The sequence below is a fragment of the Zingiber officinale genome, chromosome 2A, assembly GCF_018446385.1.
Source record: "Zingiber officinale cultivar Zhangliang chromosome 2A, Zo_v1.1, whole genome shotgun sequence".
NCBI lineage: Eukaryota > Viridiplantae > Streptophyta > Magnoliopsida > Zingiberales > Zingiberaceae > Zingiber > Zingiber officinale.
Window position 1 is genome coordinate 16,307,450 of NC_055988.1, and position 11,738 is coordinate 16,319,187.

The window sequence follows — 11,738 nt, forward strand, 5'->3', positions numbered from 1 at the left end:
ATCCCTCTAACATCGTGCACATTCTTCTCGTCCATCGGTGTACTCTTTCGTAATTTCTCGTCCCTCAAACGCACTGAGCCCATCGGCTCTCTCCCGTGCTATCCTTCTCGCTAGCCGTGTCTTCCGCTCGACTTTCTGTGCTCCTAAGCTTCTGCACAGTTAGACACAAGGATCAGAACATAACAGGACCTGACCTAACTTGGTTGACCACGCCAAAAATAACCTTGGGATTCCAACACAAACTATGTATATAAACTTAAAAAGACCTTATATGGGCTAAAACAAGCTCTCTGAGCTTGGTATGAATAATTGCCAACGTTTCTAGTATCAAAAGGGTTTCATAGAGGGCAAATTGATCCCACCTTATTTTTGAAAAATAGTGGTAATGATATGTTTATGGCCTAAGTATATGTAGATGATATTATTTGTGGTTCCGCAAACAAAGAATTTTTAAATGAGTTCATTAATCACACAGAGAGTGAGTTTGAAATGAGTTTGATTGGTGAGTTGATATTTTTTCTAGGTTTACAAATTAAACAAAAAAAGGAGAAAATTTATATTCATCAATCTAAATATGCCAAAGAGTTATTTAAGAAATTTGGAATGAAAAATACCAAAGATATATCTACTCTCATGGACACTAGCACTATAACAATCTTGAAGGAAAATAAGTTGACTCTAAGGTGTATCATAGTGCCATATGGAGTTGATGTGCGTAGATTATATACACTTTTATGCATGCTTAGACACACATCTACTTGTATTTCATTGGCATAATCTATGTTTATTACACCCTATTTCATTGTAATATTATACTTCCATTATATTTTGTTCGGAGATCTGCTCTTTGCTTGTTTTGATTGATAGGACGCTATTTGGAGCAAAAATGGAGCTAAAACGCACATGGGAGCAACTCCGGAAGAATTCATGCTTGGGCCGTGTATGTCACACGGCCGTGTGGCCATATCATGCCTTGGTCGTGCCAAATGGCATGGCCGTGCTCCAGCACCAGATGTAAAGAAGGCCACGGCCGTGTGTCCCACACGGCCGTGCTAAGTTTCCCGTGGCCAAGCAACACACGGCTGTGCCAAGAATCCAGAGGAGAGAAAGGCCACGGCCGTGTGAATCCACACGCCCGTGTGGCCTCGACAGAGAAGAAAAGGGCCACGGCCATGTGACTCAACCATAGAAGAAGCCGTGTGAGGCCGTGTGGATCCCACATGGCCGTGTGGATCCCACACGGTCGTGTGACGAAGAACACGGGCCGTGCCATGCCAAAAACAGAGCTGTGCTGAATTCTGGCAGACTGCAGACCGTTCGTAAAACGGCCATAACTTTGTGCTCCATTGGAGTTTAGGGCTGTTCTTTATACCGAAATGTAGCTGACTTCAAGATCTACAACTTTTCTTCAGGTCCAACAGAGAGGGAGACTTGTCTTCCAGTGCTAAATGGCACGTCCGTGCCTGGTTCAACTGGACCTCCGCCCAGACTGCAGACCAAACTTTGAACCACCATAACGTTCGGCTCGGTTGGAGCCAGGGCTCAATCAAAGTATCAGATTGAAGATAATTTCAAGAGATACAACTTTGGTTCAGGATGAATCATTAGAAAACCTGGTTTAGTGGGTGAAAAACCCAGTTTACCGGACCCCTATTTTCCTGGTTTAACTAGGCAGTTTGGAGGAGGTATAAAAGGGGTCAAGATCCCCATTCTTTGACTGATCTTGGGAGATCTTGGATCTTGGATCTGGGACTTCGTCCCTCTCCTTGGGGGAAGGGTTCTCCCCTTAGGGGGAAACCCTAGAGCTCCATTCTCTTCCATCCCTTGGCGATCTATCCATCTCCGGAGCGAGGAGGCATCCCCAAGACATCGGAATCATCGGCAAGCATTTCTTCTTCCCCTTCTTCTCAAATCTAGGGTTGTAAGTATGCTTTTATATATGTTTTGGGGTTGTTATTTCTTAGCAATGAAGTAGATCTCTAGATCTAGGATATAGGAAGTACTTGTGATGTGATGGTGATGTAAAACTATGTAGATTTGCCATGTTTTCTATTCAATGACTTGTTGATGCCTTGTTCATGTTTGATGTAATGTGTGTGTGAATCTTGTTTATATCTTTTACATGTTTTATCAAATGGTTGTGTAAAATTGTTAATCCCATAGGGAAAGTACCCTAGATCGATTATCCGAGGGACCTTCGTGACAGGAACATGCCCGTGTAAGGATGATTTAGGATATCACCTTGAAAGGAGAAGCAAATCTCCACAAGGAAGTAGGGGATCGAACATAATCACTATTTCTATTTCTATGCTATTGAGTGTTAGTGTGTTTCTATATTGATTATCCGAGGGACGCACGTGACAGGCAAGCCCGTGTAAGGATAACATAGGAATCATTTCCATTTAGTAGCATAGGACATGGAGTAGGAGATCATGCCGGCTTATCCATTGCAAGGGAGAGTCGGTAATGAATCTAACTTCCTACAAGAGTATGAACATAGAGAATAGGAACTAAGAAATCTATGTAACATCACCTAGCATTACAAGGAAACCGAAATCCTAGAATCTATCATCCACCATCATCTTGCTCAACCCCTCTCAAGATATATTCTCTCTCTTTCCTCTTTCTTTCTCTTAATTTCTTTCTAATCAATCTTGTATTTGTCTAGATAATTCGTCGTGCAAAGTTAATTAGTGCTTAATCAATAGTCCCTGTGGATACGATAATCTTTTATATTACTTGCGATATTTCCGTACACTTGCGGAGGTCAACAAGTTTTTGGCGCCGTTGCCGGGGACTGTTTCTGATTAACATTAGTTGATTAACATATGAGTTACTCTAGACATTTTTCTTTTTCTTTTTGCATTTTCTTTCTTACTTTTCATTATGCATTTTATTTCTTGTCTTTAATTCTGCATTTTTAGTTTTTCTTGTAATTTTTTTTTAGATATCTTGAGCACTAACATGTCAAACAGGGCTTCAACAGAATTTTTCACACCCACGAACGTAAGATCTTTCATTGATGAATATTATGATTCAGAAGATGATCAATTTGAGTTTCTTTGTAGAGTGTGTGGTAGCACATCTCATCCAGCTGCTATTTTCCATTTTTTCCAAAAGACTGCTATAACTCCGGAACTTCAGTGTTTGGTTCAACCTCAACATCAAGATACATATGAGCAAGTTCCTAATACTTATGGCTATGACTGGGAAGATTATCAAATTCAAAACCTTCAACCCCAGCTATTTCCATAGCAGAGTGAGCAGTCATTTTCCCAGCAGCAAAACTCTGACCCACCTCAGCACTATAATCAGGATTGGATGGATTATCAAAATTTTGATTATAGAAGCGTGCAAGGTGTTGATCATTCTTTTCAAGCATCTCAGAGTCTCTCAGAGTTTCAAGATGATTTTTCATTGTATAGACCACATCATTCACAACCAGATGAGCCGATTGTTTGGGAGGACTCCCAAAACTCAAATACTCTTTCTACCAATCAGATGAAGACCACAACACAAGATTCTGAAGAGCTAATGGTACAACGGGGAATCTTAGCTTTACGACTACTACTACAAAATTCCAATAAAGTTGTTGATTCCTCTATTAATGGTATTGATGTTAGTGGACTCTTCACTACTTATGATGATGATGTGGTGGATAAAAGTGTAGGGACATGTACTATGGAGGAAATGTCCCAAGGACCACCTCCTTTGGTCACACAACCAATTGATACTATGGAATGTGTAAGAATGGAATTGGTTGAGGATAATTGTGTAGGGACTTGTGCAATGGAAGCAAAACCCCAAGAATCACCATTTTCAGAAGCACCACCATTTGAGTCAGAGCTAGAGCCACTAAATAATTCTGAAGAAGTCACATCTCATTGTTTAGAACTTTCAGGTACATCTCAACAATGCAAGGTTAGTATTCTTAGTGATCTTTTAGAAAATTTCATAGATGTACCTATAATTGATTTTGTTGGATGTGATTCATTTTTTAATACATACTCAATTCAAACTAATATGGTTCTAGTTCCTTCTTATATTACATTCTTGTGGGTGGTTTGCTTTTCTTTTGGGTGTGTAGGTTTTCAAGAGGTCAATAATTGGAAGCTCATACTGAACCGTCTTCGACCACCCGAAAGAACTTCAAAGAAGACGAAGATGGAGAGAGTGATACTTAAATTTTTAACTCCTTTATTGAAAGCTCCCTCCATAATAAGAACCCTTGGTACGAAGGTTCTAAAATATCTTACCCCTCTAAGAGCAAGATTTAGATGAATCTAATGAGGTGGTCGAGCTAATGACCTTAAACAAGCGCTTCTTGAGAGGCAACCCAAGTTCATTTTCCTTATTTTCATTCATGTCTTTAGTTCTTTCTGTTGGTTGCTACTCGAAAAAACCCAATGGCTCCACTGTACAAAAATTTTGTATGTGATCTGAACCTTTCCTAGCTACCATGTGTTCTTTTAAGTTAAACTTGTATCTCATACGGAACTTAACACGTTTGATTCCAAGTTTAACTTATATGTTCTTTTAGGTTTAGATTTGGATCTCCTGCGGAACTTAACACGTTTGATCCAAATCACCTAGGTTATAAATTCAATTAAATATTAGTTTCCAAAATTGGCTTCCAGTACTGCATGGCAAGACACTTGGCCTTCTTGGATATGGGAGCAACCACCACCGACTAGACAAAGCCTTTTAAGGAAAGTTAATATTTAATTTCCTTATATAACTAGGTTAACCAAAAGGAACAATCAAATCACAAGGAAAAAAGAAAAAAAACACAACATCGAAATTAAATTCGAAAAACAAGAATCGAATGCCTCTTGTATTTGGTATTTATACAAAGAAAAATTAACTAGTATGATGCGGAAATTAAATACTAGTTATACCTCTTCCTTGTATGCTAAAAACCTCGAGATCTTCTGTCGTATCCCTCGCCTCCTCTTAGATGTCATGTGGGCGACGATCCTCCAAGACGAACACCACCCGGAAAGCTTCTCCTCCTTCTCTAGAATTCGGCCACCACCACCACAAAGGAGCAAAAGAGAGCAAAGGGAAGAGAGGGAGAGGGGCCGACCACTTGATGATCTTCAACAACACAATATCAATTGTTATGTTTTTTTTAAGGCCTCCCCTTCCTCTCTTTTTATATTAGTTTCCCAACGAAAAATTATGGAAAGAGTTTTATAAAAAATTAGACTCATTCCTATTTCCTTTTAATTTTTTCTTTTTCTTTCCTTTTAATTAATCAATCCTAGATTGATTTATTAATTAAACAACTATTTGTTGATATTTAATTATTTGACCGGCCCCTTGCTTGGGCACCAAGCAAGGTGGCCGGCCACTTATTAAAAGGGAAAGAAAGAAAATTTTTTTTATAAAATTTAAAAGAAGAAAACTTCTAATAAAATTTTACAAACTCTTTTTTTTTCTAATGTGGATATTAAAAGGAAAGTTTTAAAATTTAAAACATCTCTAATAATATTTCTTTTTAAAAGAAAGTTTTATAAATTTTACAACTCTCTTTTAAAACCTTGTGGCCTAATTTAAATTAGGAAATTTTATAAATTTTTAAAATCTCTCTTTTTATAAATTGTAAATATCTGAGGAAATTTAAAAATTCAAAAACAACCTTCCTAATTTAAATATTGCGGCCGGCTCCCTTGCCCAAGGCAAGGGCCGACCACTTCTAGAGAATATGTGGTCGGCCATTGCTTGGTCACCAAGCAATGAACCGGCCCCTTCTTGGATACCAAGATAGATTTTCTTTGGATGAACTTGAGGCTTTATTGAGGCTACAACAGGGACCTAGAGGAGAAATTGGTTTTGGCCTTCCGATGAGCTTGAGTATCCCGTGCTCGCCCTGAACACACAACTCAAGTTCATCGATATTAACTCATTCCACTAGAGAGTTATTACCGCACCAATCCCAAATTACATTATGGGCTCCTTCTTATCATGAGTGTGTTAGTCTCCCTGTGTTTAAGATTACGAATATCCACTAATTAAGTGAGTTATTGAAAACTCATTTAATTAATATCTTGTTCCAAGAGTAGTACCACTCAACTTCATCGTCATGTTGGACTAAGTCCACCTGCAGGGTTTAACATGACAATCCTTATGAGCTCCTCTTGGGGGCATTCTCAACCTCGATCACTAGGACACAGTTTCCTTCTATAATCAACAACACACATTATAAGTGATATCATTTCCCAACTTATCGGGCTTATTGATTTATCGAACTAAATCTCACCCATTGATAAATTAAAGAAATAAATATCAAATATATGTGCTTGTTTTTATATTAGGATTAAGAGCACACACTTCCATAATAACTGAGGTATTTGTTCCTTCATAAAGTCAGTATAAAAGGAACGACCTCTAATGGTCATACTCAATACACTCTAAGTGTACTAGTGTAATTATATAGTTAAGATAAACTAATACCTAATTACACTACGACCTTCCAATAGTTTGTTCCTTTCCATCTTGGTCGTGAGTTACTGTTTATAATTTATAAGAAATCGATAACATGATCTTCTGTGTGTGACACCACACACCATGTTATCTACAATATAAATTAATTGAACAACTACATTTATCATATATGTAGACATTTGACCAATGTGATTCTTATTTCTAGATAAATGTTTATACCAAAAGCTAGGCTTTTAGTATACATCCTAACAATCTCCCACTTATACTAAAAGACTAAGCTGCCATATCTGCTGCCATACATCTGATTCCAAACCCTTCAACATGCTCATCAAAAGCTCTTGCCTTAAGGACCTTAGTGAAAGGATCTATAGGTCATCACCTGATGCAATCTAGGCGGCAACAACTTCTCCTCGTTTATACGATTTCTCGTATTGGGTGGTACTTGCGCTCTCTTATGTTTACTTGCCTTATAGACTTATGGTTTCTTCGAGTTTGCTACTGCACCACTATTATTATAATAATTTTGGGCAAACTAGAAATCATGCCTAAATCTATCTTGAAGTATCTGAGCCATACAACTTCTATGACTACCTCAGAGGCTACCATATACTCAGCTTCTATGGTGGAGTCTGAAAAGCATCTATGTTTATCACTCTTCCATAGTTATGACTTTACCTCCTAAAATAAACACAAAACCCCGAGGTTGACTTACTATTGTCCCTGTAAAATACGGTACCCAAATAATAGTTAAATAATAAGATTATTGGACAAATAATCTTATTAGATTTTTCAGGTATTTTTAGAAATTTTCTAGGATTTAATTGGAGCTCGTATGTAATAGTTTGCGGGGATAAAATAATAGGGACGAGAAAAGCCTGTTTGGACTATCCCTTTTGTGGGAGTTGATTGAGGAATTAACTTATGGTTTAATTAACTAAACCTAAGTTAGTTATATATAAAACCTAATTACCTTATTTTTCATCCCGAGCTCTTCTCGCACGTTCTCCACCTCACCGCCGCCTCTCCCTCGCCAGCTTCTCTTCATCGCCGACGACCACCCCCGGCCCCGATTCACTCCACCGCCGCACACCTCCTCCTATCCTCTATCTTGTGTCCTCTCCGCTGCGCGTCGACGGCCAATGCTGTGCCGATTTCTGCGAGCCTCATCGTCAGCGTCATCCAACCCACTACCGACTTGAACCGAGTTCTCCTCTTCGTCACCGGCGCAGATCTGGCCATCGCCTTCACAGACCTAGTTGCGGACACCCAACCCTCATCGGGAGCCAAGCACTCGATTCCACCTTTCCGGCGGAGCCCTAGCCATCACTGTGCCGCCGTTCGATCATGCCGGATCTCGGCTTGAGGGCGTCCGATTGCGTCGGATTTGTGCGCCGCCACCGTGTCATCAGGTGCCACTGCCTCCGGAAGGGAGATTCGACGCAAAGGAAGACAGGGCTGTTCTTCTCCTCGCTTGAGGACCCAGCCGAGTAAGGGAGGTCACCACTGGAGGGATCTCTGCCGTGGAGCCATGGAACTCTTCCTCTATCACGCGGATCCCTTCACTGGAGTGGTACCACGATCCTTGTCCCAGCGAGCTCGCTATCAAACATGGATGCGTTGCTAAGGTTGGTTGTGTCTGGGACGTTCTTGTCAACATTTCTGTTGTGTTGATGTATTGCTTAATTAGTCATATTGGTTGTGCAGATTCTATGTTTGATGAAATGCTTAGTTCCTTTTGTGGTCTCTGTTCATGTCGTCAATGTCGTCATCGGTTACCATCTTCCATGGGTAGTTCTTGGATCAGTGGTACTTGTGAGAAACCAAGCTCAGTAGGCTCTCCTCTGCTACCAAGTCGTCGGCCCGAGGTCACACAGATCATGGTTATGCCACCCTTTCACACGATGGTGCTTATACTGATCATGCCATTGTGATAGTCTCCACCAGCCATTGGTTGCATTTGGCTCCTTCACCGAGAAGCTGCTACAGATATGGAAGTGAGGTAACAAAACTAAATCTGAACAGATAATGAATTGTGCTTAATTGTTAAGCTTGGATTTGATTAGGGTGATGACTAGTTGTTCAACTAATGAGGATTTGTGTTGATGAATTGGAAGGGAATAATTAAGTTTTAAATAATGACTTGTGGTTGATTGAGGATTATTGAATCAATTGACTAATATGATCAATTAAGCTTGCATTTGGATTATGCTTTGTGGTTGTTAATCTACACTTAGTTGGTTGGGATTGACTTGGTGACGTAGCAGATTTGGAATTCGATGGAATGTTGAAGATGGAGATCGGATTTCATGGTATGTGGTGGTTTGGTTAGCATTGATCTATGTTTGTTTAAATTGGTTGGACTATGGAGTTATTAGGGTTATTGAATCTAATGTAGTTATGATTGATGGTGAAAGAGATTAGTCCATTTTATTGAGATAAAACAAGTAGAGTTGATTCATGATGTCTAATAGGTGATACAATGGATTAAATGATGGATTTATAGATTTTGATTATGATTGAGAAGATTAAAGGAATCATAGATGTGTGTAATTGATGTTAATCATATCGATTAGGGTTTCCCCTAATTAGTTTGGGTTTTAGGGTCTAGCTAGTTGTTGCATATGTAATTAGCTAAATTGTAATCCTGTGATTTGCAGGACTATGATTTAAGACGAGTATCTTGACGGAGGGTTTCTGGACACGATCTACGTATAAAGGCGGGTACTTCTTGTCTTATCTCTTCAGTATATTGATCTTAGTGCATGAGTTATATTTTCAGATAGCTCCTGTATTTATCTTGACTCCACTCTTATTTTTCCTGCGTTTGATACTTCCACTCAATCTTTGAGCTGCTCGTTTCTGTATCTATACAGTCTCTCGTTGCTATCGTTGATATTTAGCAGATACTATATTACTCGGTATCAGATACCAGATACCAGATACCAGATACCAGATACCAGATGCCAGATATTAGATATTAGGTATTGGATATAAAGACACCTGATACCATGTTTACATGCTTTGGTTGCTGTTTATTTACACACCTTACTGAGCATGCTGGCTTCATGTAGCATACCTGTTTCTGTTTATATATATATGATGACTGTTGCATTGTTCGCATCATGTTATTGCATGCATTGCCGACGATCCTGTCTCCCTTGTGGTTGAGGCGGTCGTTGGCTTGGGCCGCACGCTCGGCCACTCATGGGTAGTGGTAGCTGGAGCGTGCCGCATGTCCTGTCGTGCCCCCACTCGCACACTCATGGGTAGTGATTGCTGGAGTCGCGGACAGCAGGGACCCCCGTCGCAGACGTAGCTATTCAGCTACTATGCACCTGTTCATCCAGTCACTCGAGAGTAGTGGCGGCCTTTGGGTGGTACAGTTTGTCATCGATCCGGCCTCTCGACCATACAGGGGTTGTGGTGCAGAGAGGTGGGCGGGGTGACCATCCGTACATACGCTGTTGTTATTATATCTGCTGGTTGTTTACTTATGCTGTTGTTACTTATCTATGCTGTTGTTACTAGCTTATGCTGTTGTTGTTTATTTATGCTGTTACACTTACATAGGTTGAGATTTATACCTGTGATATGTGTTTAGACACTGACCTGCTTACTGTTGACATGTATATACCTCACACGATACCATGTAGTTATGAGCAGTACTGTAGCAGGACTTTGCTACACTTTACCTTTTACTACTAGCCTAGGATATGGTTTCAGGTATGGACACTTATTATGATATCACTGTAGTATCTGCTATTTCCATACGAGACTGTATACCTTTGCATCTCTAGTTCTTTACTATACTCATGCACTATCTATCTATTACCCGCTGAGTCTTTATACTCACCACCCCGTATATTGGTAATTTCACCAGGTAGCAGGTAAAGGGTTTATGGAGTCGCCTGGAGATCCTGTCCGCCAGTTCCACGTCACATTCGAGGACGTTACTATGATTTTGGTTTTCATTTTATTGTGAGTTAAACCTTTGAATTTAGCATTGTAATAATTGGGCTGTGGACTTGTTATTTTGTATTTGGTTGCTTGTCGAGGAGTCAAGCCGGGCCGGCCCGTGGTGAGTTTTCGTTACCTTATACTTGTTATTCTTGTTTTCCGCTGTGTTTGATTTTACAGTCGTGTGGGCAACATATTATCCGCGTGGTTGTAATTTTATTTGCATATGTATTATCTGTTGTTGATGTATACCGGTTCCATTTGTCACTGCTACAGAGGAGGTGCTGCCCGATTTTCGTCGGACAACCTTACTCTCGGGGCGTGACAGTCCCTATCCGATTGGAAGTCAAAATCTGTGCAACCCACAGGGACCAAATTAACTGCCTTGTAAGCTAGCATATAATCTCTAGTGCCTCTAAGGTACTTCAATATATGCTTTACTGCAGTCCAATGTCCTTGTCTAGGGTTACTTTGATATCTGCTGACTATGCCCTTGGCAAAACAGATTTCTGATCTCGTGCATAGCATACTTTAGGCTTCCGACAGCCGAAGCATAAAGAACTGCCTTTATTTCCTCTATCTCCTTTGATGTCTACGGAGACATTTCTTTAGATAAAGTTACTCCATGCTAAAAAGGTAAGAAACCTTTCTTGGAGTTTTGCATGCTTAAAACGAGCAAGGATTTTTTTCGATATATGAAGCTTGGGATAAGTACAATATTCTTTTCTTGCGATCTCTTATTACTTTGATCCCAAGAATATATTCATTCTCCCAAGTCCTTCACATCGAATTGTTTGGACAACCATACCCTTACTTCTGACAACATTCTGATATTGTTTCCAACTACCAAAAATGTTATCTACGTATAGTACAAGAAATATCACCACGTTTCCATCACACTTTTTGTATACACAAGACTTATCTGGTTATTAAATAAATCCATAGGTCTGGATTACTTTGATAAATCGGATGTTCCAAGACCTTGAAGCTTTGCCTCAGTCCATAGACTGATTGAGCTTGCACACAAGATGCTCTTTGCCCTTTGTAATGAACCCTTCTGGTTGCTTTATATGGATGCTTTCTTCAAGACTTCCATTAAGGAAAGCTGTCTTGACATCCACTTGCCAAAAAGAAACTGGATAGACTTTAGCATGACTACCGATAAAAGGTTTCCCTTTTTTAACAAGTCTTGCTTTGAAAGTATACACTTTCCCGTCTGTCCTTCCTTTTCTATTGTAGACTTGTTTAACACCCAATGGCTTTTACACCATCTGGTGGTTCTACAAGCTTCCAGATTGTATTAGAATACATATATTCTAATTCTACTATTCATT